This window comes from Stenella coeruleoalba (genome assembly GCF_951394435.1).
Source record: "Stenella coeruleoalba genome assembly, chromosome: X".
Classification (NCBI taxonomy): domain Eukaryota; kingdom Metazoa; phylum Chordata; class Mammalia; order Artiodactyla; family Delphinidae; genus Stenella; species Stenella coeruleoalba.
The window spans coordinates 40,030,692-40,058,665 of NC_137152.1; the positions used below are offsets into that span (position 1 = coordinate 40,030,692).

Sequence of the window (27,974 nt, forward strand, 5' to 3'; positions counted from 1 at the left end):
CCAGTTCAAAAACACTTACATTATGGATAAAATTCCCTCATACTTATTTTTTAACAGCTTTATTGTGGTATAATTTTCATATACAAATCAAATATACAATTTGATCTTTTTACATATGTATATACTTTTGCAACAATTACCACAATCAAGATAGTGAATATATTCATGTCTCTTTCTCACTCCTCCCACCACTCCTTATCCCCATGCAACCATTGATCTGATTTCTATTATTTTTTATTAGTTTATATTTCCTAGTTTTATATAAATGGAATGACACATGCAATTTCTTTCTGGGTTCTTTCACTCAGATAATTATTTTGAGATTCATCCTTGTTGAAATATTTTGAGTTATTTCTTTGTGGTTGCTTTGAGGATTACAATATGCATTTTAATTAAACCAATCTACTACAGATTAATACTAATCTAAATGCAGTAGTGTATAGAAAGTTTGCTCCAGTATAGCACCCTTTTGTCCTGTTATTTCATATGTATTACCTTTATGTTATAAACCCAAAAATACAACGTTGTAATTTTTCATTAAACAGTCTTATATTTTCAAAGAAACTAAGAAAAAAAATATATAATATATGTATAAATACTGTGTATAGTATTTACTCATATATTTACTATTTCTGGTGCTTCTCATTGCATCTTATGTTTTCAAGCTAATGCCTGATATAATTTCCTTTCAGTTTATAGGACTCCCCTTAGGATTTCATATAGGGCAGGTGTGCTAGCAATAAATCCTCTTAGTTTTCATTTATCTGGCAATGTCATTATTTCCATTTATTTTTAAAGGATAGTTTCACTGGATATAGAATTTTGGTTGACTTTTTTTTTTCCTTTTAGTACTTTGAACATGTCATTGTACTATCTTCTGGCCTCCATGGTTTCTGGTGTGAAGTCAGCTATTATTGTATTGTTATTCCACTATAAGTGGTCATTTTTCTCTTGTTCCTTTTAAGATTTTCTCCTTGTATTTTAGACTTCGACTATGATGTGTCTAGGTAGGGATACCTTTCTGTTTATCCTACTCATGGTTGATTGGGCTTCTTAGATCTATATATATTGTTTCTATTAAATTTCAAAAATGTTGGCCATTATTTCCTCAAATGTTTTTCCACCTTTCTCTCTCCTCCCCTTCTGGCATTCCCATTAAATATATATTTAGGTGTATAACATGTTGGTTCACAACTCTCTGAGGCTCTGTTAATTTTTCTTCATTTTTTATTCTCTCTGCTCTTATTTTAAATTTTTTATTGACGTATAATTGACATACAACATTGTATTAGTCTCAGATGTATAGCATAATGATTCAATATTTGTATATATTGTGAAATGATCACCACAATGTCTAGTTAGCATCTGTCACCATATATAGTTACAGAATATTTTTTTCTTTGTGATGAGAACTTTTAAGATCTACTTTCTTAGCAACTTTCAAATATAGAATACAGTATTCTTAACTACAGTTGCCATGCTATAAATTATATCCCCAGGGCTTATTTTATAACTGGACTCCCTTCACTCATTTTGCCACCAACCAAGCCATGCCCCAACAACCAGCAATCTGTTCTCTGTACCTATAAGCTTTTTTTTTTTAAACATCTTTACTGGAGTATAATTGCTTTACAATGGTGTGTTAGTTTCTGCTTTATAACAAAGTCAATCAGCTATACATATACATATAATCCCGTATCCCCTCCCTCTTGCATCTCCCTCCCACCCTCCCTATCCCACCCCTCTAGGTGGTCACAAAGCACTGAGCTGATCTCCCTGTGCTATGCGGCTGCTTCCCACTAGCTATCTATTTTACATTTGGTAGTGTATATATGTCCATGACACTCTCTCACTTCGTCCCAGCTTATCCTTCCCCCTCCCTGTGTCCTCAGGTCCATTCTCTATGTCTGTGTCTTTATTCCTGTCCTGCCCCTAGGTTCTTCAGAAACTTTTTTTTTTTAGATTCCATATATATGTATTAGCATATGGTATTTGTCTTTCTCTTTCTGACTTACTTCACTCTGTATGACAGTCTCTAGGTCCATCCACCTCACTACAAATAACTCAATTTTGTTTCTCTTTATGGCTGAGTAATATTCCATTGTATATATGTGCCACATCTTCTTTATCCACTCATCCGTTGATGGACACTTAGGTTGCTTCCATGTCCTGGCTATTGTAAATAGTGCTGCAGTGAACATTGTGGTACATGACTCTTTTTGAATTATGGTTTTCTCAGGGTATATGCCCAGTAGTGGGATTGCTAGGTTGTATGGTAGTTCTATTTTTAGTTTTTTAAGGAACCTCCATACTGTTCTCCATAGTGGCTGTATCAATTTACATTCCCACCAACAGTGCAAGAGGGTTCCCTTTTCTCCACACCCTCTTCAGCATTTATTGTTTGTAGATTTTTTGATGATGGCCATTCTGACTGGTGTGAGATGATATCTCATTGTAGTTTTTTTTTTTTTTGCGGTACGCGGGCCTCTCACTGCTGTGGCCTCTCCTGTTAAGGAGCACAGGCTCCGGACGCGCAGGCCCAGCGGCCATGGCCCACTGGCCTAGCCGCTCCGCGGCATATGGGATCCTCCCAGACTGGGGCACGAACCCGCGTCCCCTGCATCAGCAGGCGGACTCTCAACCACTGTGCCACCAGGGAAGCCCTCATTGTAGTTTTGATTTGCATTTCTCTAATGATTAGTGATGTTGAGCGTCCTTTCATGTGTTTGTTGGCAATCTGTATATCTTCTTTGGAGAAATGTCTATTTAGATCTTCTGCCCATTTTTGGATTGGGTTGTTTTTTAGATGTTGAGCTGCTTGTATATTTTGGAGATTAATCCTTTGACTGTTGCTCCATCTGCAAATATTTTCTCCCATTCTGAGGGTTGTCTTGTTTATGGTTTCCTTTGCTGTGCAAAAGCTTTTAAGTTTCATTAGGTCCTATTTGTTTATTTTTGGTTTTATTTCCATTTCTCTAGGAGGTGGGTCAAAAAGGATCTTGCTGTGATTTATGTTGTAGAGTGTTCTGCCTATGTTTTCCTCTAAGAGTTTTATAGTGTCTGGCCTTACATTTAGGTCTTTAATCCATTTTGAGTTTATTTTTGTGTATGGTGTTAGAGAGTGTTCTAATTTCATTCTTTTACATGTAGCTCTTTAGTTTTCCTGAGCTTGTTTTTTTTTTGTAGATTCCACATATAAGTGAGATCATATGGTACTTGTCTTTGTCTGATTTCACTTAGCATAATGCCCTCGAGATTTCATTATATTTATGGCTGAATAATATTCCATTATATATATATATCACATTTTCTTTATCCATTTATATTTTGATAGATATTTTGTTTATTTCTGTATCTTGACTATTGTAAATAATGCTGCAGTGAACATGGGGTGCATGTATCTTTTGGTTTTTTTAACATCTTTATTGGAGTATAATTGATTTACAATGTTCTTTTTGAGTTAATGTTTTCATTTCCTTCAGATAAGTACTCAGAAGTCGAATTGCTAAATCATATTCTCTCTGCTCTTTAGATTAAGTAGCTCTCTTGGTATATAGTCAAGTCCACTGACTCTTTCTTCTGACATCTCAAATCTGCCATTGCACCCCTGTAGTGAATGTTTAATTTTATTATTGAACGTTTCAACTCCAGAATTTACATTTGGTCCTTTTTAATAGTTTCTCTTTATCTGTTGAGACTCTCTATTTGTTTTGTCATTGCCATTGTATTTTCCATTGATTATTTTAGTATTGTTTCCTTTAATTCTTTCAGCATACGTGTATACCTTGTTTTATTGTGCTTCCCTTTATTGCATTTCGCAGATACTGCATTTTTTACAAATTGTAAGTTTGTGGCAACCCTGCATTGTCAGGGTTAGAATTTTTTAGCAATAAATTATTTTTTAATTAAGGTATGTACAGTTTTTTAGACATAATGCCTATTGCACACTTAACAGAGTGTGGTATAGTATAAACAACTTTTATATATACTGGGAAACCAAAAAACTTGTGTGACTTGCTTTGTTGTGGTATTTGCTTTACTGCAGTGCTCTAGAACCAAACCCGATCTCCATTGTATGCGTGTAGTTATATTGGGTTGGCCAAAAAGTTCGTTCAAGTTTTCCATAAGATGTTATGGAAAACCCGAATGAACTTTTTGGCCAACCCAATAACTGCTTTGAATGATCTGTCTGCTAAATATAACATCTGGGCCAACTCAGAGTAAGTTTTGCCTATTTTTTTTCTCCTATGTATGTGTCACACTTTCGATTTGGTTGTCTCAAAACTTTGGGTGGTAAACTGGATATTTTAGATAATATATTGTAGCAATTCTGGATTTGGTTTTAAATTTATGAGTTGTTGTTTTTTTTTTTCTGGAGAGTTGCCTAGCTTTAGCATTGTAATTTCTCATTCCATGGTAAGCAGCCACTGAGATCTCTGTTCAGTTTTTAATTTTAATTTTTTATTCTGTCTTCCTGTTGGTTACCCCTGTGCCTATATAGTTTAGTGGTCAGGCAATGATTTGGGAAGAGGTTGTTCTCAAATATCTTGAGGTTGTAAGGCTTCCACTCTCAGCTGCTCTGGGAAGCACCATCAACCAAATGAACAGATTTTACCATTTGTTTCCTAATGAGTTTACAAGCGTTAGCTAACGGTGACCTGTTTTTTCCCCATCTGACCCAAATGGAATTTACTTCCTCTCAGAGTAAAGCTGCTAATTTTGGGGGGCCAGCCCATAGTTTGGTAAAACTATCCTTTTCACCTTCATAGCTGAAGGGGAATGAAGTAGATGCTGTATGGGAATAGCCTCATGCAAGGCCACAGACTCCTATTCCTATACACAGCTCTAGTAGTTTTTCAAGGCAGTGTCTCAGTAAGTTGTTTGCCTTCAGTAGACTTTCAGAGATGTAAAATAGTTGCTTGTTCTGTATCGGTCTCAGCCTATCAATAGTGATGCTCTCAGCTACAAATGCCTGGGGGCACTCATCTGGACCCCTACTACTTGTGGGGAGCCCCCACAGACATTTCCCCAACCAGAGCCAATCTCGCCCTTGTGATGCTTATTATGATAGCAAGACACACCTCAGCAGTAACCATCATGGAACTTCGAAAAATACAAGGTTTATTACTTACAAATCCTGGAGGGTACGTGGCATACCCAGGGCCACAAAGGGAGGTCATGAGGAGAGACAGAGAGAGAGAAAGAACCTGAACCTGAAGTTCTGCCTTTATTTGGGGTTGAGGGTGAGGCACCTAGGGTTTCGGGGGTTCACTCTTTATTGGTGAATTTAAAAGAGGAGAGCAGGTATTAAAGCATGGGAAGGGAAAAGCAGGATCACTCAAATTGTCAGTAATCTAGGTCAACCAGGGATTTCTAAAATGGGTGAGGTGGCCTGGCTTCTTATCTAGTTGTGTATTGGGCAATGTGCTTGTTGGAGATGGATGTTGGAAATAGATGCCTCAGCAATCAAAAGCTTAATGTCAGGCAGTTACATTACAATCAGCAAAGCTAATTGTCTGGAACTTACTACATTACTTTTGACAATTTTTTCCAGTTTTATACTTGATTTTGGCAGAGAGGATTAGCCAAACTCTTCAAGCCACCATAACCAGAATTTTCACTCTATCAGGTAGAATTCTTCTCATTTTCTCACAACCAAACCTAAAAACTTTGCCACATTCACTCTTGTATCAGTTTGTTATTGCTGTACAACAAATAACCCCTATACTTAGTGGCTTAAAATGATACCCATTTATTTAGCTCTTCTTACTCTGGGTGAACAATTAAAGCTTAGCTCAAATAATCAGTTCTTCTGGTCTCAGTTGGACCCATTCATATTCCTCTGGTGAACTGACAGATAAACCAGGAACTGGATTTTTTAAGATGACCCCAGAAGGGTTGGGTTGTCTGTCTCTGCTACATGTGGTCTCTCATCCTTCAGCCAACTGGCCCAGGATTATTCACCTGGAAACTGATCAGAGTTCCAAGAGTGAGAGCCGAAGTACTCAAGTCTTCTTTAGGCCTATACTCAGAATGAGCACAATACCATTTATTCAGCACTTTATTAGTCAAACCAAGTCACAAGGCTAGCCCCAATTCAAGCTGTAGAGAAATAGACTACACCTCTTGATGTGAGGAGCTTCAGAATCACATTGGAAAGGGATGTAACCCAGGGAGGGGTAGAGAATTCCACTTTTTTTTTGAAATTGATCACAGCATCCATCTTCCCTTCCTTTCAAGTACAGTGGAATAGATGTTCTTTCTCCCACCTAAGATAAATCCATCCACTTGTGCTCTGTATGCTCACTTCTTCTACCTTTTAACTCTCTAGAGGGAAGGTATCATTGGAGCAATCAGGCAAAAAGAAGATGGTGGTTTTATTTACAGGTATTTCTTTGAGAGATCATAATAATGGATGGGTTTGTCCTTTATGTGTGAATTTCCAGATACTCCCTTGTTCATTTGTAAGTATGAAAATGATGTCCTTGCTAAATATGGATGTTTTGTGTTACTAGATATTTTCCTTCTATTCAAGAATAGTCAAGGGTAGTATTGATAAACATGCATGTTCCCTAGGTCCTGATTACATTGTTGCTCTAATAATTATTGTTGGCCCCATTTTACAGATGAAGAAAATGAGGCAGCAAGGCACTGCTCCGAGTTTAAGAAATGGGTAAGTACATATTTCAATCCATATATGCTCTTCCAGATTTTGTGTTTTCTCCATCACACATTTCAAGTGATATATTCAGGGTTCGGAGAAAAACGATCACAGCTGAAGTCCATTTTGAGGGATGGAGGTAACGTATAGAAATAAAGACTTTGTCACATTCCTTTTCTTGTTCCAGATTTCATTTGCTGCTCATCACATACCGCTTTTCATACAAGTAAAAGCTTGAAATTTCACTGGCTGGAGCTTGATGGAGGTTCATTATAACTATCTAGAATGGACCAAGGTCTAATTCCTCTTCAAACAAAGATCACTGGAAATAAAGTCTGTTAGCGTGATTAATATATGTAGTCTAAAACATTACATGTTAGCTTTTTTTCTGTTGCAGCCTGCCAGATTATTGAGTTGCGAAAGATACTTTTTGTTTGACTTAGTATTATTATTTTAGTAGCATTTTTAGTTGTGAGAATGGAAAGTCATTAATGTATTTAGAAATGGGGGAAAAGAAAGCAACCACTCATAACATTTTCACATATTTCCTGTTCAGTCATTTTTCTGTTTATTTATATGGGTAAATATTTTTATATTTTACATTTTTAGCAAATACGAAATATATAGTTTTTGTCTTGGGTATTTTAGTTCATTTTTCTGATTAAAAACATAATAATTTTTAAAGTAAAACATAAACAGTAGAGATTTGGGGGAAAAGTAAACAGTCTGTATAGGGTCCCCTACAAAATTAAAATGTACACTAACAAGCATAACACTGGTTAAACAAATAATTCCTTATTTATAAGCAATTTGATTGTATATCTAGAAAAACAAAGAGAGTTATTGGTGAAAATAAGTCTTTTAGTCAAAGTGCTTGGTCAATCATCTATATGCACAACTCCTCCCAGATTGGTATTTCCCAATATACCATAAATAATGACTTATTGACACTGGTAATAAAAACGAAATACCTTAAGAATAATATAAAAGAGAAATGGGTCCTATATGAGGACAAATATTAAATGGAGTGAGAATAAAAGGTGATTTGAACAAGCTGAAATATTTACTGTGCAACTGGATTTGAAGACTGTATTATACAGATATAAATTATTTTATACACTCAATAGATTTTCCAAATGCACTCAATAATAATACAACACCTATTCCCATTTTTTAAAAATGTATATTTTAAAAGTAGATATGTAGTAGGCTATATTGATGTGAAGTTTTGGGTTTTTTTCCTGTAAAAAGACACAAAATGATTTTATACCACTGGAGGAAATTCCATTAAAATTAGGACCAAGACAAATATGCTCATTATCCCTACTACCTAATACTGCTTTAGAAATTCTCTCCACCATAAAAATATGTTAAAAAGAAATAAGGGGGCTTCCCTAGTGGCGCAGTGGTTGAGAGTCCGCCTGCCGATGCAGGGGACACAGGTTCGTGCCCCGGTCCGGGAGGATCCCACATGCCGCAGAGCCGCTGGGCCCGTGAGCCATGGCCACTGAGCCTGCGCATCCGGAGACTGTGCTCCGCAACGGGAGAGGCCACAACAGTGAGAGGCCTACATACCGCAAAAAAAAAAAAAAAAAAAAAAAAAAGCCTATAACTTTCAGGACAGAGAAAAAATAATCATTGCTTGAAGATGAAAGCAGTGTATTCTTGGAAAACACATTAGAAACAACATAAAATGCCTTGCTATACGTGAATTCTATAAAAAGCTAGAATAAGCAGTGACTATTTAAGATATCAATAACTTTTACATGTATCAGCAGGAACCACATACAAAGCATAATGAGAGAAATGATGGCATTCACAACAGTTAGTTAAAAAGAAATGATAAAATTGAGAGTTTTGAAAGAAGGTTTGAATGATAAATGGAGAGACAGTTTTGCAGAGCTGGGGATGATTGAGGTGGTAGCTGGGGTGATAAGGAAGCAATCACAATGCCCCTCTCAGATTATAAAGTCCCCAGGTTCTAGCCGTGTCACAGGGATCCCTTGTAATCATTAGGCAGGATTCCCATGTCTCATCTATGTGTCCTTTTGTATAATTCATTATAATTGAATAATTCAACACTTCCACAACGCATTATGCCCTTCCAATCTTTGCAAAGACCTGTGTCAAAGGGAAGGGGAAAGAGGAGAAAGGCGTGCTAACACAGGAGGGGAGTTATGGGATAGGTGGTCCCCTAATGATGATGGTAGACAAAACTTTATTTCTAGAGTGCAAGGGCCATAACTTACAGGCTTAATACAATCCCAATCAAAATGTCAATGGAATTTTATTTTCAGAACTCAGCATAACCATGTTAATATTCACCTATTAGAATGACATTGAAAGAATGCATAATTTAAGCTGAGTAAAATCATTTTCAAAAGCTTGGCGTTCCAATGTCTGAATTTGCAATAATTATTAAATAATTAGCTAATGTTGCTTAAATATTATTTGCTAACTGCTTTGAACTTTAACTCCCATCTTTTAGCTTCACCACAAGGGAGAGAGACAAAAATAACACAAAACTTGCTTTTGTAGTAGAAATTAAATCTATGATCGGGGGGTAAATGCTTAACATTGCCTAAGTAGAAGGAAAGGGACAGGTTTAAGTCATCCAACATTGGTTGAGAACAATCTATGTGCCAGGTCCTGTGCTAAGCACTTCATGTTTAATTCTCATAACATTTTGCTATTGATGCTAATTATATTAAAGGAGACCAAAGATTAGAGTGGAGTTGGGATTTGAATTCAAGTTTTTCTGGCTCCCTATCCTGTGCTCCTTACACCACCACCATGACTAATCTAAAGAATTATTTCACTGAGTACTGTTTTTTTGGTTATGTTCAGTTTTGGTGGTGTATAGAGTTTACAACTTAGATAAGTTCCTCATCTGCTTAAAACACTAGTTCCCTGGATGGTGTTGGCTGTGTTGGATGTTTCCTTCTTCTGCAGGATATAATGAATAATCTTGAGTTTTATCGTAATACAGATCTGCATTCCAATTACATTCCCAGCAGTTAATAGCTGTGTAACCTTGGATAAACTGTTTAAAAAGTTGGAGCCTCAGTTCCCTCAACATACATAAAACTTCAAGTAGTCACTCAGAAAAGAGGATAGTCTACTTTGCCATCACTCCATACAACCATTTTGATAAAAATCTTCACCTTCACAAGGGATTCTGTGACATTTTGGGTAACGATGATATTGTCGAGTTGCCTTTATTGTACCTTAACTGTTGGGTGTGTTTATCACCCAGCCTAGTGTAGAATGTGAAGAAACAAATCTGGTCCACATCTAGAAACATCCAAATCAAAGCCTCAAGTAAAAATAACGAAGTTAAAATTCATAATACAGGAAAATTTGAATTTTCTGTTTGGTGGGTTAGTAGTTTTCATAGAAGTGTTGGATACACTTTCAAATGGAATCACATTATCTTGCAGAGGAATAGACCAAGAATGTATTTGATCAACTAGAATACCCTGACACCAAGTATGTTAGGAGCTGTGCTAGGTATGGAGGTGCAGAGATGAATCATATAGAAGTCCTTCCGTCAAGATGTTAAGAGTCTAGTTGGGGGAGAAACATAAACAGATTAATAAATCATAACCTTTCTTGATGATCTACTCTGTGCCATGCAAATTTATATATATATATATTTATTATATATAATTACAAAGTATTATATATGTATATATATAATATATACATAATTTTTTTTTCTCAATGGGGTTTTCTCAATGTTGCTGAGAGGGTAAATAACTAAATAGTGCTAAAGCTGGGACTTACACTAAGTATTTTGACACTAAAGCTGATCCTCTTTCCACTCGTTATGGCAACACTTATTTCATATGTAGTAGCAGGTATAATTCCCAATGAGACAGTCATCCTGTTCCCAGTAGGATTCATGTCTGGAAAATCCAGGCATACAGCAAGGCTTAGCTTCCCTGTAAAGAACCAGATCACTCTCAGTCAGAGCACAGATAAGAAATGTGCTTTGTGTTAGTGTCATCTTAAAGAAAATTGCACAATGTAAAAGTTGTGAATTAAGTTTTATTCTGGGACTTACTGAGGACTATAGCCCAGGAGACAGCCTCTCAGAGCTCTGAGGAACTTCTCTGAAGAGGTAGGGGAGGAGCCAGGATACATACACATTTTTTTGGCTGGGAAATACATGTAGTCAAGCATACATCTTGGTAAAAAATGATTGCTAACTACAAAGAACATATACTTCAAGTTAATGATTCTAGTGCTTTTCTATGTATAGGAAGATGCAAGGAGCAGGGGTCATTGAAATTCTTCCTTAGATATGCATGTTAACTATCTAGGGGCCCACGTATCCAAAGCACAGAATGTTCCATCCTTCCCCCACCCCCACCTCATCCCGAGTTCCCTTAGGGCACACTGTCAGTGGGCTACTGCAGTGGGTTGCAACTTAACCCTTTGCATAACTAGATGATGAGCAACACTCTTTGTTCTTTTTGTTTACATTAGGAATGAGTGGAGAGCTTGGAAAGTGAGAGCCACAATATTGGGCCCTTCTGTGGAAGGTGGGTTTTACCCAGTATAAAGGGCTGTGAAGCTACAGTTGCCTCTTTGTTTCTGCCATCTCAATGGGGTCCAATGCTAAGAGAACAGTTCTTCAGAAACAATTGTTCCATTGTATATATGTGACACATCTTCTTTATCCATTCATCTGTTGATGGACACTTAGGTTGCTTCCATGTCCTGGCTATTGTAAATAGAGCTGCAATGAATATTTTGGTACATGACTATTTTTGAATTATGGTTTTCTCAGGGTATATGCCCAGTAATGGGATTGCTGGGTCATACAGTAGTTCTCTTTTTAGTTTTTTAAGGAACCTCCATACTGTTCTCCATAGTGGCTGTATCAATTTACATTCCCACCAACAGTGCAAGAGGGCTCCCTTTTCTCCACACCCTCTCCAGCATTTATTGTTTGTAGATTTTTTGATGATGGCCATTCTGACCGTGTGAGATGATATCTCATTGTAGTTTTGATTTGCATTTCTCTAATGATTAATGATGTTGAGCATTCTTTCATGTGTTTGTTGGCAATCTGTATATCTTCTTTGGAGAAATGTGTATTTGGGTCTTCTGCCCATTACTCAGCCATAAAAAGAAACGAAATTGAGTTATCTGTAGTGAGGTGGATAGACGTAGAGTCTGTCACACAGAGTGAAGTAAGTCAGAAAGAGAAAAACAAATACCGTACGCTAGCACATATATATGGAATCTAAAAGAAAAGTGTCATGAAGAACCTAGGGGTAGGATGGGAATAAAGACACAGACCTACTAGAGCATGGACTTGAGGATATGGGGAGGGGGAAGGGTAAGCTGTGACAAAGTGAGAGAGTGGCATGGACATATATACACTACCAAACGTAAAATCGATAGCTAGTGGGAAGCAGCCACATAGCACAGGGAGATCGGCTCTGTGCTTTGTGACCACCTAGAGGGGTGGGATAGGGAGGGTAGGAGGGAGGGAGATGCAAGAGGGGAGAGATATGGGAACGTGTGTATGTGTATAGCGGATTCACTTTGTTATAAAGCAGAAACTAACACACCATTGTAAAGCAATTATACTCCAATAAAGATGTTAAAAAAAAAAGAAACAATTGTTATTTTGGAAAGGGGCAGTTAAAGGCCTGGCTCAGTGCCTTCAGCCACTCAGAGCTGGGCAGATCTTTCACCTCCAGGGTTCCCCTGTGAGAGGTAGCAGAAAAAGTTTCTTTAGAGAGTTCAACAGATTTTAAGTAGAACCAAAAGAGCCATGGGACACAGAAATGAGAACATACTGCAGGTTGGAGTCAAGAGACCCAGAATTGAAAATTGACTTTGCCACTAGCTAGCTGTGTGATACTGATTATAGAACAGTTCCTGACATTTGTATTCACTCAATAAATATTCATCCATTGAATGAAGGTCTTTGTTTCTCCCACTAGATTATGAGATCCTTGAGGGCAAGGGCAAGATTTCGTTGGGCTTTGTAAACCCAGCATCCAGTTCACTGTCTAAATCCTGTTAAGCACCACTAAATTTTGAATTAGTTATCCTTTTGTGAGTAACATTGATAAGAAAATCATTCTCCCAGTGTGGACATTGTACAGAAGATATTATTGATGTAGGCACCACATATTTTGCTCTTGCATACAGGTACCAAGCAAATTATTCTTTCTAATCAGCTGAGTTTTTGAGAGCAAAGAAATCTGACTCATTATCTTTGGTAGTCCACACAGAAGCTAGTATTTATAGTACATGTAATGATTTACTGCAGCTTTTCCTTAATCTCAATCATTCAAGTGTCAGTCGTACGGTTTTTGCTTTATCTGTGCACAATCTGTACTTTTATTAAAATGTTTTCATTTTTTGAAATAAAAAAGTATCTTTTAAAGTGAAACATAACTCTAAAAATTAAGAACACAAAATAATGTTATGAAATATCTTAAAATGAAATTAAGATTCTGTACAAGTAATAGTAAGCTAGTATGTGCATTATACTAACTACTTTACATATCTTCTCTTTTTCAATACTCATAATAGCTCTTCTAGAAAAATGTTCTTCCCATAAGCACAGATGAGATTAAGACCCAGGGAAGTTAGGCAACAGCCCAGGGTCACACACCTAGGATAAGGGAGAACCTGAACTCTAACTCAAGGTTTTTAGATGCTAACGCCCACATGGAGTGCACTGTCACTAACTTTATTATTCCCAAGTACTTCCCCCTGAATCCTTTCCCCTTTTTCTCACTGATACAGACTTCCCTGGTTTTCAGGCCAGCTCCTCTTCACACTTTCAGCAGCTCCTCATCCCATAGGCCACTCCCCAGATCCTGTGGCCCACTGCCTGTACAGTCAACACTGAGGCTTGCTAGAACAGAGGAAAATGAATATTTTAAAGTCTTTCTGAGAACATTAAATAATTGTTACCTACACCTTCCTGAGAACTATTAAGGGGTGAGCGTCTGAAGAGGGCTCTTTGTGATTGAGTTTCTTGGAGTGAGAATGCAGATAGGGGCCTGAAGGAGAGATAGAAATTGTCCTCCTTGTGCAAAGGACTGGGGGAGGAGATGGAGTCTGGAGGATCTAGAGGCTGCTTTGGAGGGAGGAAGGGAGAGTGAGCTGCTGATCTGCAGGAAATATAGGAGACAAGGGAGGGCTCATGGTGGGTACCCAGTAAATGTCCATAAGTTTTAACTAGAGAGAGATGTGGTAAATTATGGGGAACCATATCAGGAAATTGCCTTCCAAATTGAAGCTGTGACCAGGAACTTTGCCTTTGGGTTAACAAAAATCTTTCTTCTGTTTCAGAAGCTGAGTAGCCAGATCAAGGAAATGAGGCAGCAGTGATTTGAGGTGAGATGGGATTCAAGGAATAATGAATCTGGAGCTCGTAGCTAAAGCCAAGGGATAGAATATGTAGTAAGAGGAAGAGGGAAGGGAACTATGTTGCTTATTGGCACCTTTCCTCCACCATGTCAGGTAATTAATGTATATTACTCCATGAAATCTTCAGAGCCAATCTGCAAGGCAGTTGTTGCCCCCCACACAACAGATGAGGAAATAGGCTCAGAGTGATTGAATGTCTCGTTAAAGGTCACACAGATTGAAAATGTCAGCGCTCAGGGTGTTACTTCTAGTTGTTTGTGCCCCAAAGAAAAAGTTTATGAGGACTCCTGGATTCTAGAGTAGGAATGTGTGTTTGATAAAGGCGTCTCTACACGCTTGGTAGACAGCAGTGTGGTTCCCTGGAACAGACCCTAGAGCAACCACAGGACTGACCCAGGACGTGTCCAGTTTCCTTAGACTCATGTAATCATGGTCCAAGCCACAGCTTCCAAACCTGGTGAAGCTGAAGCAAACTCTGAGTGAGTGGACCATGGAAAGAAGCTGTGTCCTTATTCTTTAGTCAAACTCAGAGCAGGGTGACAGTTAAGACTAGTAAATCATCACTTTTCAGAATTATCTTCATACTAGAATCTTCTAGGGGAGTCATAGATCTTGGGGAAAGGCTGACTTGGGTCAGGACTATGTGTCAGAACAGCTAGGGTAGTCTTTGGATTTAGTGAGATTACACTGTGGGTAAAGAATGTCACCTGCCAGATCAGTAAACAAAGGATGTTGTGGCCATTAAGCCATCAGCCACTGTACCCCCCCTCCCCATGGTGCACCCTGAGGGCATTCAGGATGTAGAAAACAGGATATTGGCCCTAGATAGCTAAGGTGCATATCAAAGGAATGATTTCAGTGAGCCCAGACTCTTGCATTTTCCCAAACATAGAAAAGTGCTAAATTCATTAACTTGAGATATCTGGTTTTTCTTTAATTAACAGTAATCCTTTGATGTTCCGACTACCTGGTTTTTTTTTGTTTGTTTGTTCTTGTTTTGTTTTGGTTTGGTTTGCAGAAACTCCTATATATATCCTGGCTCTTCCCTTACCTCTTTGGAACAGTCCCTCAGAGCTATCTAAGAGACTGTCTCTCAGGCTTAAGTCCTCAGCATGTCTGCTGAATAAAACATAATTCTCAGCTTTTAGGTTGTGCATTTATTTTCCAGTTAAGAATACTATGTCACTGAACATCTCTGAAGCTCAGTTTTATAAAATGTGGATGCTCTTATCTACTGCCAGGATCTTGTGGGGAATGGAGATAATATTAGACAAGAGTTTGCCACAGCAGGTTAAGACCATGATATTAGCAGCTCTGGTTTTCGGAACATTTAAAAAATTCCAGCATACTTTGTATATAACTATGTGTGTATTTGCACATTAAAAAATATAAAGGTCTGTAATTCGTAGGCAGTAAGTAGTTTTTGTTTTCAGTTTTTTATAGTTATGATGAATGCTGCAATAAATTCATTCATTACAAAGGTGTTTTTTTTTTTGCGGTATGCAGGCCTCTCACTGTTGTGGCCTCTCCTGTTGCGGAGCACAGGCTCCGGAAGCGCAGGCTCAGCGGCCATGTCTCACGGGCCCAGCCGCTCCGCGGCATGTGGGATCTTCCGGACCGGGGCATGAACCCGTGTCCCCTGCATCGGCAGGCGGACTCTCAACCACTGCGCCACCAGGGAAGCCCCATTACAAAGGTTTTAATAAAACTCCTTTGCCAGCAAAACATCTAATAGAGTTCAGTTTATGTGTCAGTTTTTATGTGTGTATGTGTCATATATACATCCTAGTTATTCTATTTGAACATATCTAGATACATCAGAGATGCCTACTGAATACTTATACATTTTTTTATTCAAAAAAATAAAATTTATTTCCAAATCCTTAAACGAATAAATAAGACTTATGGAAAATAAGAAAAATTTCAAAAAAGAGGAAAAATTCTTAATTTTTTGCTACTTTAAGCAACGTCCAGTGTATAACGTAATTAAGACTTAGGCCACAGAGTTACATTTCTGGAATTATGGCAGAGACCAAGTCCTACTGAAAACAGCACAAAATGCTATGGTAACACTGTGATCTATCCTTTTGGGAGTATTTTGTCTGAAATTATTAATTGTTCCTATAAGAAAATATGAATTGATTTTTGTTTTGTTCTAACTCAACAGTCATCATTCAGACAGCTCCAAGTCATTCTAATATTTTGTGGAAAAGGGCACTTCCTTGGCTCAGGAAGGAGGGGATTAGCAGGTAGCATACCATTAATATCCATTTTAAAAACAGTGGTTCTGACAGATACTTGGTAAATGAGTGCTTCAGGTGCTCCTCCTCTGTAATACAGTCTCTTCCTCGTGGCTTTAGCATGCCATATCCACTAAATGCACAAAGTCTTTTCTCAAACTCTTTTTGATGATAGATTTTTCTAGAGAAAGTTGAAAAATCATTATTATTTATAGGATGTTAACTATATTCCAGGAACTGGCTTAATTTACCCCCAAATCCAAGGGAATACAAACTGTTAAATCCACAAAACAACATAGACAATACAGACAATTAATTACTGATTTTAGATATAAGGAAAGTGAAGCTCAGGATAAGCAACTTATCCAAGGTCGTATAGTTAGTAGCTGAAAAAACTAGAGTTGGTGTTAGGGGAAATACAGACTGAAACTGCCTGCCCTGGCCAGGCAAAGACAGTAACAATTTGCATGAGTAATTTTATGACAGGAGATCCTGGTAAGGAACATGGAACTAACAAGCCACCACCAACCAGAAGAATACGGGAAAGGTGAAAAGGAGAGGAGACACCAGTCCATCTGTTCTACCATCCCCCCAGAATCCTCCTCGCAGGAATCCATCTTGGCTGGGTGGCTGTGCACACCACCAGGAAGGACCCTGAGTCAGAATGATTGGCTAGAGACAACCCGGAAACTAACCCCATTATCATAAAACCCAAGACTGTGAGCCACGTGGCAGGGCAGTTCTCCTGGGTTCCCTTACCCTCCTGCTGTCTGCCCGGGTGCCCCTTCCAAAGTCTCTTGCTTTGTCAGCACGTGTGTCTCCTCAGACAATTCATTTCCAAATGTTAGACAAGAGCCCACTCTCAGGCCCTGGAAGGGGTCCCCCTTCCTGCAACATTGGAACCTAACGTGGTCAGTGGTATGCTGGTAAATGTTTAAAAACCGTCAAGGGAAGAAGGAGAGGCCTAGGAGTACATATTTTGTAGAGTTTTCTGATTTCTGTGGTGGAAATAATCCACCATAACCAATTTCAAGGGAAGGATGCATACAATCAGCTCTCAAGAGCCAGTGTGAGCCAGCTCCAGCATACCACTACAATGGGTCAGGCAGTTAAACAGTCAGCATCATAATTTCCTCACTGTAAACTGAGAATGAGAATAACTTCACTGAAGGAATGCTCTGAAGGCTTACTGGGATAACAGTGGGAGAGTGCCTAACACTGGGATTGGCCCACAGGTACTATAATAGTGACAAAAATAACTGCTTTCTCTGTAACGATAAAACAAGATCATTACCACTTTCCTTAACTAACTCCTGAATTGAATCTACTCTTTATGAGCAATAACTAACATATTTACCAGAATATTCCTGTGTGGGCCTTTCCCTAGAGATAAATTTAAAAATTAACATATGAACAATAATTTATAACATGTAGCACAGAAAACTGTAGACTGACTGGGTTCTGTGTGGCACACCTTAACTCTTAGTTATCTGACCTTTCTGAGTTATAGCTCCTAATTAAACAGGCATCATATGAGTTACACTTCAAGTCTGGTAGGATAGTGAAAGAATTTGGTGGCACATCTGGCACGGAGTCTGGTACATAGTGCAAGCACTTATATATGGTACCTGCAGACTCATATAATAATTCACACCCTGAAGCTTTCCCTGATATAGTAATTTTCACCCTGAAGTTAGGGAGGATGTTCTTCTTTCCCCCAGGGACACTGAGAAATGGAATATTTCCTGCCATATCAACAAACAAAGGATGTCACAGTCGTCAACGATTTCAGCCCTCCAATGTGAGCCAGTGAGCCAAGGAAATTCAGGGCTGAAAAGAATACCTGCCATCTAGCAACCATCAGACTGCAGCCACTCCCTGTGGTGAGCCCTGAGGAAACTCAAGATGTGTCTGGATACTGGCCCCAGATAGCTGAGGTGCATATCAAAGGAATGATTTCAGTGAGCCCAGACTCTTATATCTTCCCATACATAGAAAAGCGCTAAATTCCTTAATTTGGGGTGTCTGGTTTTCTTCAATTAACAATAATCTTTTGACATTCCCGACTACCTGTCCTTTGTTGCAAAACTCCTATACATCCTGGCTCCTCCCCTCGCCTCCTTGGAGCAGTTTCTCAGAGCTATTGGAAATGCTGTCTCCTGGGATGCAGTCCTCATTTTGCCCCAAATAAAACTTAACTTGCAACTCTCACGTTGTGGATATAGTTTTTTAAGTCAACACACCAAACAAGACTAGGAGAAAAGATTGTTTCCTTACCAGTAGCATAGTGTATGCTATCAGACAGAGACTCCATGGGACCGGTCCCCACACAGGATGCACCAAGGGTCACCAAGCAGCTTCAGAAATCTCACAGATTCCTGAGATTGAAAAATAAAAAATAAAAGCTCACACAACTATCTTTTTGGTCTCAGAATGTACAGTCAGTAAGTAAAATGGCTTGCATTTCCTGTTCATTTGTAGAAGCTTTTAAGTGCCTTTCTGTACAATCAGCCTATTCTGGAGTGATGCCTCATTAGCCGGCACCAGTGGTAGAGAGGTTATGACTGCAGGCTCTGATTCAGGCATTATTTTTTGGAATCTGTCTGGAAGGAAAACAACTTTTTCTTTCATTTTATTTTATTTCAGGTTGTGTATTTCAGGACCATTTTTTCCAATAAGTAGCTGTATTTTAGTTTTACCAAATTACAGTAATGCTCTGTAGGAGATATCAATTAGATGTTTAGTTTATGAGCTTCTCTTTTGCTTTAATCTGATAGCTTTCAATATCAACGTACATCTCAGAGGGAATCATCCTCAACTTAAAAAAATTTGTCTGTTTTTGCAATTACCAAGATGCCTATTTAAAAATTCCAATCATATGACAGACACTTTATGGATATGTGGTGTAAGACCAAAAATGTAGGCTCAATATTATGTATTACCTTGACATGTGGTGAACTGAGGAGGGTGTTGAATGACCTAACCATGAGTTCCCCTCCCCAGTTATACCATGGATAAGGTCCTTTAATCAAACAGCCTTCCTTATCAGGATGACCAGGCACAGTTCCTGCTTATCCCTGAGTAGCAGGTTTCACTTCCCTGAATGCCTAAGGAATTATTCAAACAAGCCAATCAAATCCTCCCATGGGAAACAGGGGCACCTCAGCCTCTTAATACTACAAAACCTGCTTTACACAACACTAGTTGTCTACTCTGCTCCCAAGTGCAACCACTGTGTGGCCCTGCATGGCATGAGGTGTCCTTCTCCCCCAGGTTGTGAATATAGGTGACTGATAAACTACTGTTGATTTCATCTGTTCAGTGTTGAGTGTCATGTGTTTGGCCATCCCCATCACCAAAGCGCAGGAATATCTCCCTCAGCAAAGTAGTGAATAGAAGGCAATCTTACTGCTAATTATCACTAAACCCCTGTGACATAGGTGTTTTTATTACAATTTTACTAATGTCAAGAAATTAAGATTCAAAAAAAGATAACTTTCTCCCAGTCACACAGCTAGGAAGGTGCCACACTAGGGTTTAACTCAGTCCTTTCACACATCAAAACTTGTGCTTGTGTTAGCTAACTTATCTCAAATGTCCAAAAAATTGAGAAAAACTCTGCTTATTTTAAATATCCAATGTAATAAACTTATTTTAAAGAGTCCGTATTAAAACAAGGAAGCAAATAAGCTAGATACTAGGTGCACGCAGTGTAAGGTAAGCTCTTGTCAAAATGAACCCATATTTGCATGTGAATATATTTCCCAAAATGCTTTGAAAGAGGTATTGTGTTTTCCTTGCAATGAACATTCATTCCCAGTCATTTCTATTTTTCTCCCCTGAATCTCAGTGGCTGGAGACCTGGAAAATATATATTTTTCCTAGACCTCGACCTCCTTGTCAGCAGGAATGTCAATGTTTTTATGTGTTCAGCTAAAAAGATGACCTCTTATGAGATTTGGAAGGTGTAGGGGAAGCAGCAGCCATTTTTTCCCCAGCTACAGTGGCTTATACATTGGTTTTGGTAAACATGGGTTTTGCAGGGGCTTCTGTTTTCCCTTATCAGTCATCTGCCTCAGAAATGCAAAGGATTAATGGAGTTTGCTAGTTTTCTGTTCTCTGGGTGATAGCAGAAACTTCTGTTTTCTCAATTCTGTGGCAAAGAACCTAAAAACTAGAGATGAACCCTGTATCGATTTCATTCACCTAATTCCACATATTAAATATCATCCACTGATAGCTTCATTCTTTTCCCTATATCCACTGCATCTTCAGGACTTTTCACTCATCTCTGTTAATAGATGACCAATTTATGTCTCTGTCTAAGCCCCATATTGCATGATCACTTCCCAAACTAGGTCTTCAACAAGGGATCCTTCTCAGAATCTTTACTTCTTATAGGAGGCACCTGGAAACATAATTCTTTCTCACTCTCACAAAAGTTCAAAACAAATTTCCCTGACACAATATAACTAAAACACTGATATGGTTCAGGTTGAAAACTAGTTTAAATTAACCAGATAGTTGCTGGAGATTCTGAGAAGTTTCTGAAATAAAGAGCTGGTAGAAACTCTTAAGAGGAAATTAGATTACAAACTTTGGGGAATTTCTTAGAAAAGAGAAGGGAATCAAGGCTAACTGTTGGGACAATAATCAAGATGGGGGCTGGCTATGCAAGTCTCGAGTACACAAACAAAAAATGGGATTGAATACTACTTCTGAGCATAGAGTTGATTACAGTATTTACTTATTATCCCATAAACCCTATAGAGTCTGTAGCAATAGCCCCTCTTTTATTCCTGATATTGGTATTTCGTGTGTTCTCTCTTTTGTTCTTGGTCTGGCCAGAGGTTTATCAATTTTATTGATCTTATCAGAGAACCAGCTTTTAGTTTTATTGATTTTTTAGTATTATGTTATCAATGATAATGATTTCTACTCTTTTTCCTTCCTTTTGCCTTCTTTGAGTTTTATGTTTTCTTGCTTTAATACTTTTGAGGTATCATTTACTTACCATGAAATTCACTGATTCTAAGTGTCCAATCAGTGGTTCTTAATAAATTTACAGTTATGCAACCATCACCAAAATCAAATTTTAGAACATTTCTTCACACACACACCCCAAATCCCATGTGTTCATTTGCACTCAATCTTCATTCTCATTCCCAGCCCCAGACAACCATTAATCTACTTTCAATCTCTGTAGTCTTGCCTTTTAGCCTTTTAAGGTCCTTTCATATAAATTGTATGATACAATATGTATTCTTCTGTGTCTGTTTTTTTTTTTTACTAGCATAATGTTTATGAGATTTATCTATGTTGTAACATTTAACAATCCTGAGATCTTTTTATTGCTGAACAGCATTTTGCTTGGATATAATTCAGGTTGCAAACATTCACAGATTGATAGGCATTTGGGCTGTTTTCAGCTTTTGGTTATTAAGAATAATGCTGTTGTAGACACTCGTCAAGTCTTTGTAAGGACATATGTTTTCATTTATCTTGAGTAAATTCCTAGGGGTACAGTCATATGGTAAATTTATGTTTAGCCATTTAATAAACTGCTAAACTCTTTTCCAAAATGGCTGCTTCATTTTACATTTCCACCTACAATGTAAAAGAGTTTCAATTTCTCCACATCCTCATAAACACTTCTTGTTGTTTGTCATTTTGATTATAATCATATTCTAGTGGGTATGAAGTGGTGTAGATTTGTATTTCCCTAATGAGTAAAGATGAGTTTCTTTTTATGTGCCTATTGGATATTCATATATTGTCATCAGTGAAAAACTATTAAAATGTTTGATCAATTTTGGTTGGCTTATTTGCCCTTTTGCTATTTAGTCATATAAATTCTTTATATATTTAAGATACAAACCCTTGTCAGAAATATGATTTGCAAATATTTTACCAGTGTGTGGCTTGTTTCTTCTTACTCTTCTGAAGTGCAGCTCTACTGATGTTGATGAAGTACAACTTATCATTTTTTTCTTTTTGTGGATTGGGTTTTTAGTGTTGTATTCAAGAGATCATTGCCTAACCCTAGGATATGAAGATATGAATTTTTTTTCCCAAAAAACATTATATATAGTTTTAGCTATTACATGTAGCGTTAAGATCTGTTATGAGTTAACTTTTTGTACAGTATGAAGTAAGGGTCTAAATTTGTCTTTTTGCATGTGGATTACCAGTTGTCCCAGCACCATTTTTTCCAGCTCTGTTGAGGTAGTATTGACATAAAACGGTGTGTACGTTTAAGGTGTACAACATGATGATTTGATACACTTATATATTGAAAATAATTACCACAGTAGGATTAGTGAACACATCCATCACCTTGCATAATTACCATTTCTTATTTATGGTGAGAACATTTAAGATCTACTCTCTTAGCAACTTTCTAGTATATAAGATAGTATCATGAACTATAGTCACCCTGCTGTATTTAGCTCTCCAGAATTTATTCATCTTATAACTGGAACCGTATATTATTTGACCAACATTTCCCTATTTCCCCCTGCCCCCAAACTCTGGCAAGCAACATTCTGTTCTTTGTTTCTGAGTTCAGCTTTTTTAGATTCCACATATAAGTGATAGCATACGGTATTTGTCTTTCTCTGTCTGACTTATTTCATTTAGCATAATGACATCAAGGTTCATCCATGTTGTCACAAATGGCATGATTTCCTTCTTTCCCATGGTAATAACATTCCATTGTGTATGTATATATATAAACACACATCACATCTTCTTTATCCATTCATCTATAGACAAGACACTTAGGTTGCTTCCATATCTTAGCTGTTGTGCATAATGCTACAATGAACATAGGAGTGCAGGTATCTCTTCAAGATCCTAATTTAGTTTTCTTTGGATATAGACTCAGAAGTGGGTTGATGGATCATATGGTAGTTCTATTTTTACTTTTTTTGAGGAACCTCCTTGCTGTTTTCCATGGTGCTGTACCAATTTATATTCCCACCAACAGTGCACAAGGGTTCCTTTTTCTCCAAATCCTTGCTAACACTTGTAATCTCTTGTCTTTTTGATAATAGCCATTGTGAGGTGTGAGGTGATATCTCATTGTGGTTTTGATTTGCATTTCCTTGACAATTGGTGATGTTGAGCATCTTTTCATGTACCTATTGGCCATGTGCATGTCTTCTTTGGAAAAAATGTCTACTCAGTTCCTCTGCTCATTCTAAAATCACATTATTTGTTTGGTTTTGTTTTGCTATTGAGTTATATGAGTTCCTTATATATTTTGGATATTAATCCCAAATCAGATATAAGGTTTGCAAAGACATTCTCCCATTCTATAAGTTGCCTTTTCATTTGGTTGATTGTTTCTTTTGCTGTGCAGAAGCTTTTTAGCTTGGTGTAGTACCACTTAATTATTTTTGTTTTTGTTGCTTGTGCTTTTAGTGTTGTATCCAAAAATTCTTTGCCAAGATCAGTATCAAGTAGCTTCATCCCTATGTTTTTTTCTAGCAGGTTTATGGTTTCAGGTCTTATGTTTAAGTGTTTAATCCATTTTGAGTTAAATTTTGTGAGTGGTATAAGATAAGGTTCCAACTTCATTCTTCTGCATGTGGTTATCCAGTTTTCCCAACACCATTTATTGAAGAGACTGCCCTTTTCCCATTGAGTATTCTTGGCTCCCTTGTCAAATATTTGTTGAACATATCTCTGGGCTCTCAGTTCTGTTCAATTGGTCTATGTGTCTGTTTTCATGCTAGTACCATACTGTTTTGATTAATATGACTTTGGTCAGGTTTGTTAATATTTTGTTGCTAATTTTTACAAATATATTCATCTAGGAATATGGATGAAATATTAAATGTTTGGTGAAATTCACCATGAAATCATCTGGTTCTGAGCTTTTCTTTTTGGGAGGTTTTTGATTACCAATTCAATGTCCTTACTTGTAACTGGTCTGTTTATAGTTTGTATTCCTTCATGATTCATTCTTGGTATGTTGTATGGTTCTGAGAATTTATCCATTTCTTCTAGGCTATCCAATTTGTTGGCATACAGTTATTCATAGTATTCTCTTATGATCCTTTGTATCTCTGTGATATAAGTTGTAATGTCTCCTCTTTCATTTCTCATTTTACTTATTTGCATCTTCTCTTTTTCTTAGTCTAGCTAAAAGTTTGTAAATTTCACTATCTTTTCAAAAAACAACTCTTAGGTATGTTGATCTTTTCTATTGTTTTTCTGGTCTCTATTTCATTTGTTTCTTTCCTGATGTTTGTTATCTCTTTTCTTTTGCTAACTTTCGGTTTAGTTTGTTTTTCTTTTTCTAGTTCCTTGAGGTGAAAAGTTAGGATGTTTGTTTGAGATCTTTCTTTCTTCCTAATGTATGTGTTTATTGCTATAAACTTCCTTCTTAGAAATGCTCTTGCTGCATTCCACAGGTTTTGGTATGCTGTGTTTTCATTTTCATTTTCTTCAAGATTTCAAGTTTCTCTTTTGTTTTCTTTGACCAATTGGTTGTTCAGGGGTGTGTTGTTTAATTTCCACCTATTTGTGAATTTTCCCGTTTTCCTTCTTGATTTCTAGTTTCATACCATTGTGGTTGGAAAAGATATTTGGTGTGATTTCAGCCTTCTCAAATTTGCTAATACTTGTTTTATGACCTATCATGTGATCTATCCTCAACTGTGTGCTTGAGAAGAATATTTATTCTGCTGCTCTTGGATGGAATATTCTGTATATGTCTGTTAGGTTCATTTGGTCAAGTTCAATGTTTCCTTATTGATTTTCATCTGTATGATCTATCCATTGTTGAAAGTAGGGTATGGAAGTCCCCTACTATTACTGTATTTTTGTCTATTTCTCCTATTAGATCTGTTAGTATTTGCTTAATATATTTAGGTGCTCCAATGTTGTGTGCATATATATTTATGCTTATTATATACCCTTGATGAATTGACCCCTTTATCATTATATAATGACCTTCTTTGTGTCTTGTCACAGCTTTTGAGTTAAAGTATATTTCGCCTGGTATAAGTATTCTATTCCTGTGCTTTTTTGGTTTCCACTTGCATGGAATATCTTTTTGCATCCCTTCACTTTGAGCCTATGTGTGTCCTTAAAGCTAAACTGAGTCTCTTGTAGGTAGCATGTAGTTGGGTCTTGTTTTTTTGTCCAGCCAGCCACTCTCTGCCTTTTGATTGAAGAATTTAATCAATTTACATTTAATGCAATTATTGATAGGTAAGGACTTACTATTTCTGTCCTATTAATTGTTTCCTAGCTGTTTGGTAGTTCCCTTGTTCCTTTTTTCCTCTCTTGCCACCTTCCTTTGTGAACTGATAATTTTATGTAGTGGTATGCTTTGACTCTTTCTCATTATCTTTTGTGAATCTGCCTTAGGTTTTTACTTTGTTGTTACCACGAGGCTTACATAAAACATCTTATAATAGTTATTTTACACTGATAAAAATTTAACTTTAATTGCATACAAAAACTCTATTGGTTTACTCCCCACCTTTTTATGTTACTGCTTTCACAATTTACCTCTTTTTTATTATGTAGTCATTAACAAGTTATTATAACTATAGTTTATTTTAAATATTTTGTCCTTTAACCTTTATACTAGAGTTAAGTGGTTAACACACTGTCATATTAAAACATTAAGGTATCTGAATTTGAGCATATACTTACCTTTACCACTGTGTTGTGTATTTGCATATGTTTTCATGTTACTGATTATTGTCCTTTAATTTCAGTTTGAAGAACTCCTTTCACCACTTTTTGTAAGGCAGGTCTAGTGGTGATGAATTCCCTCAGCTTTTGTTTGTCTGGGAAAATCTTTTAACTCTCCTTCCTTTCGGAAGGACAACTTTGCCAGATAGAGTATTCGTGGTTGGCAGTTTTTTTTTTTTTCCCTCTGAGCCCTTTGAGTATATCATTCCACTCTCTCCTGGCCTGTATGGTTCTACTGAGAAATCCTCTGATAGGCTGATGAAGGTTTTCTTGTAAGTTACAAGCTTATTTTCTCTTGATGCTTTTAAGATTATCTCTTTGTCTTTGATTTTTGACTGTTTTATTATAATACGTCTTGGAGAAGATCTCTTTCAGTTGAGTTTATTTGGGGACAGTTGAACTTCATGAAGTTGGATGTTCACATCTCTCCCCAGATTTGGGAAGTTTTCAGCTGTTATTTCTTTAAATAAGCTTTCTACTCCATTCTCCCTCTTTTCTCCCATGACTCCAATAATACACAGATTTTTAAAAATGATTTTGTATCAATCACATAGTGTTTCTTTACTCTTTCCATTGTTTTTTCTTTATTCTCTGACTGGATAATTTCAAAGGTCCTGTCTTCCAACTTACAGATTCTTTCTTATTTGATCCATTCTGCTGTTGATTCTCTTTATTGCATTTTTCATTTCATTCATTGTACTATTCAGCTCGAGAATTTCTGTTTGGTTCTGTTTTATTATTTCTATCTCTGTTAAACTTCTCATTTTGTTCATTTTGTTTTCCTGATTTCATTGAAATGTCTCTCTGTGTTTTCTTGTAGCTCATAAAGCAGCTATTTTGAATTCTTTATCAAATAAATCACAAATCTCCATGTCTTTTATGTCAGTTACTGGAAGATAATTGTGATCCTTTGGTGGTGTCTTGTTACCTTTATTTTTCATGCTCCTTGAAGTCTTGCATTTCTGTCTTCACATAGGAAGTAGCTGTCACCTCCTCCAGTCTTTCTGACTGTCTTTGGGAGAGAAATACCTTCCATCTGCTCTGCTAGTGATTGTGAATTTTTCTCAGACCTTCTATGGATATGCCTGCTCCACACTTCTTGCTCCCTCTGTCACAGAATATTGAGCATATATGCTTTCTTTTAATTCTGCAACATACCAGGCTGAGTGCTGACATCCTCCCTTTGCTTTCTCAAGGGCAGTGCTAAATCTGAAGTTTGTGGTCTCTCCCTGGTTCACACATTTGGGCCATCTTTCTGTATGTGTTCACTAGCCATCTGCCAGGCTTGCTCTTGCCACATTCAGGCGTGCACACAGGGAGCTGGCCACAGGGTGGGGGATTGTGTACGTGAGGCGTGTGGAGTGCTGGAGGTGCCTGTGTTTCATGGGGGGAGATCAGCAAGTGAGGTTTCACCAGTGTTTCATACCCAGACTTCTTAATGGAGTCTGTAATGTAGTTAGTAGAATCTGTTCCTGTTTAATGCCCTCTGAGAGTCCTATCTGCTGCTCTCCCAGCTTCCTCCTTCCCACTCCCCTGCAGTCATCAAATTAACATCTCAGTGCTCTGGATGCAGCAAGAGAGAAATGGGCCTCTTTGGCAGCATCCAACACAGCTGGAGAAGCTGGACAGTTACTCACATGGTCTCACATTCCCCCATGGGAGAAATCACAAGCTGAGAAAGTCTCTCTTGGCACTAAATTGTGCTGCCTTAGGAGAGAAGGGACACAGTTAAAGTCAAACTGTTCCTCTTAATCTCTCCAGTGCATCCAAACTCATATATATATATATATATATATATTTCTCTAACAGTGTGTTGGAACTTCTCTGCTGGACTCCTGCACTCATGGACTTCCATGAAGGCTCCCTTTCTATGCCTGATTGTCTAACACAGTGTATTCCAAGGGCCTATAAACTATGGCTGAGAGGGACTTGTGCCAGTTCATGGGCCACTG

General features: G+C 37.5%; 1 long non-coding RNA gene across 1 annotated transcript in view; it reads left to right on the top strand.

Annotated features, from left to right (window-relative positions):
- LOC307179994 overlaps window positions 1–15,788 on the top strand; it is a 43,825-nt gene extending 28,037 nt beyond the window's left edge. The window contains exons 2-4 of the long non-coding RNA XR_013825635.1: window positions 6,627–6,673; window positions 13,991–14,035; window positions 15,575–15,788. This is a non-coding gene — a long non-coding RNA (uncharacterized lncRNA). The remainder of the gene's footprint in view (window positions 1–6,626; window positions 6,674–13,990; window positions 14,036–15,574) is intronic.
- Window positions 15,789–27,974: the final 12,186 nt, after the last annotated feature.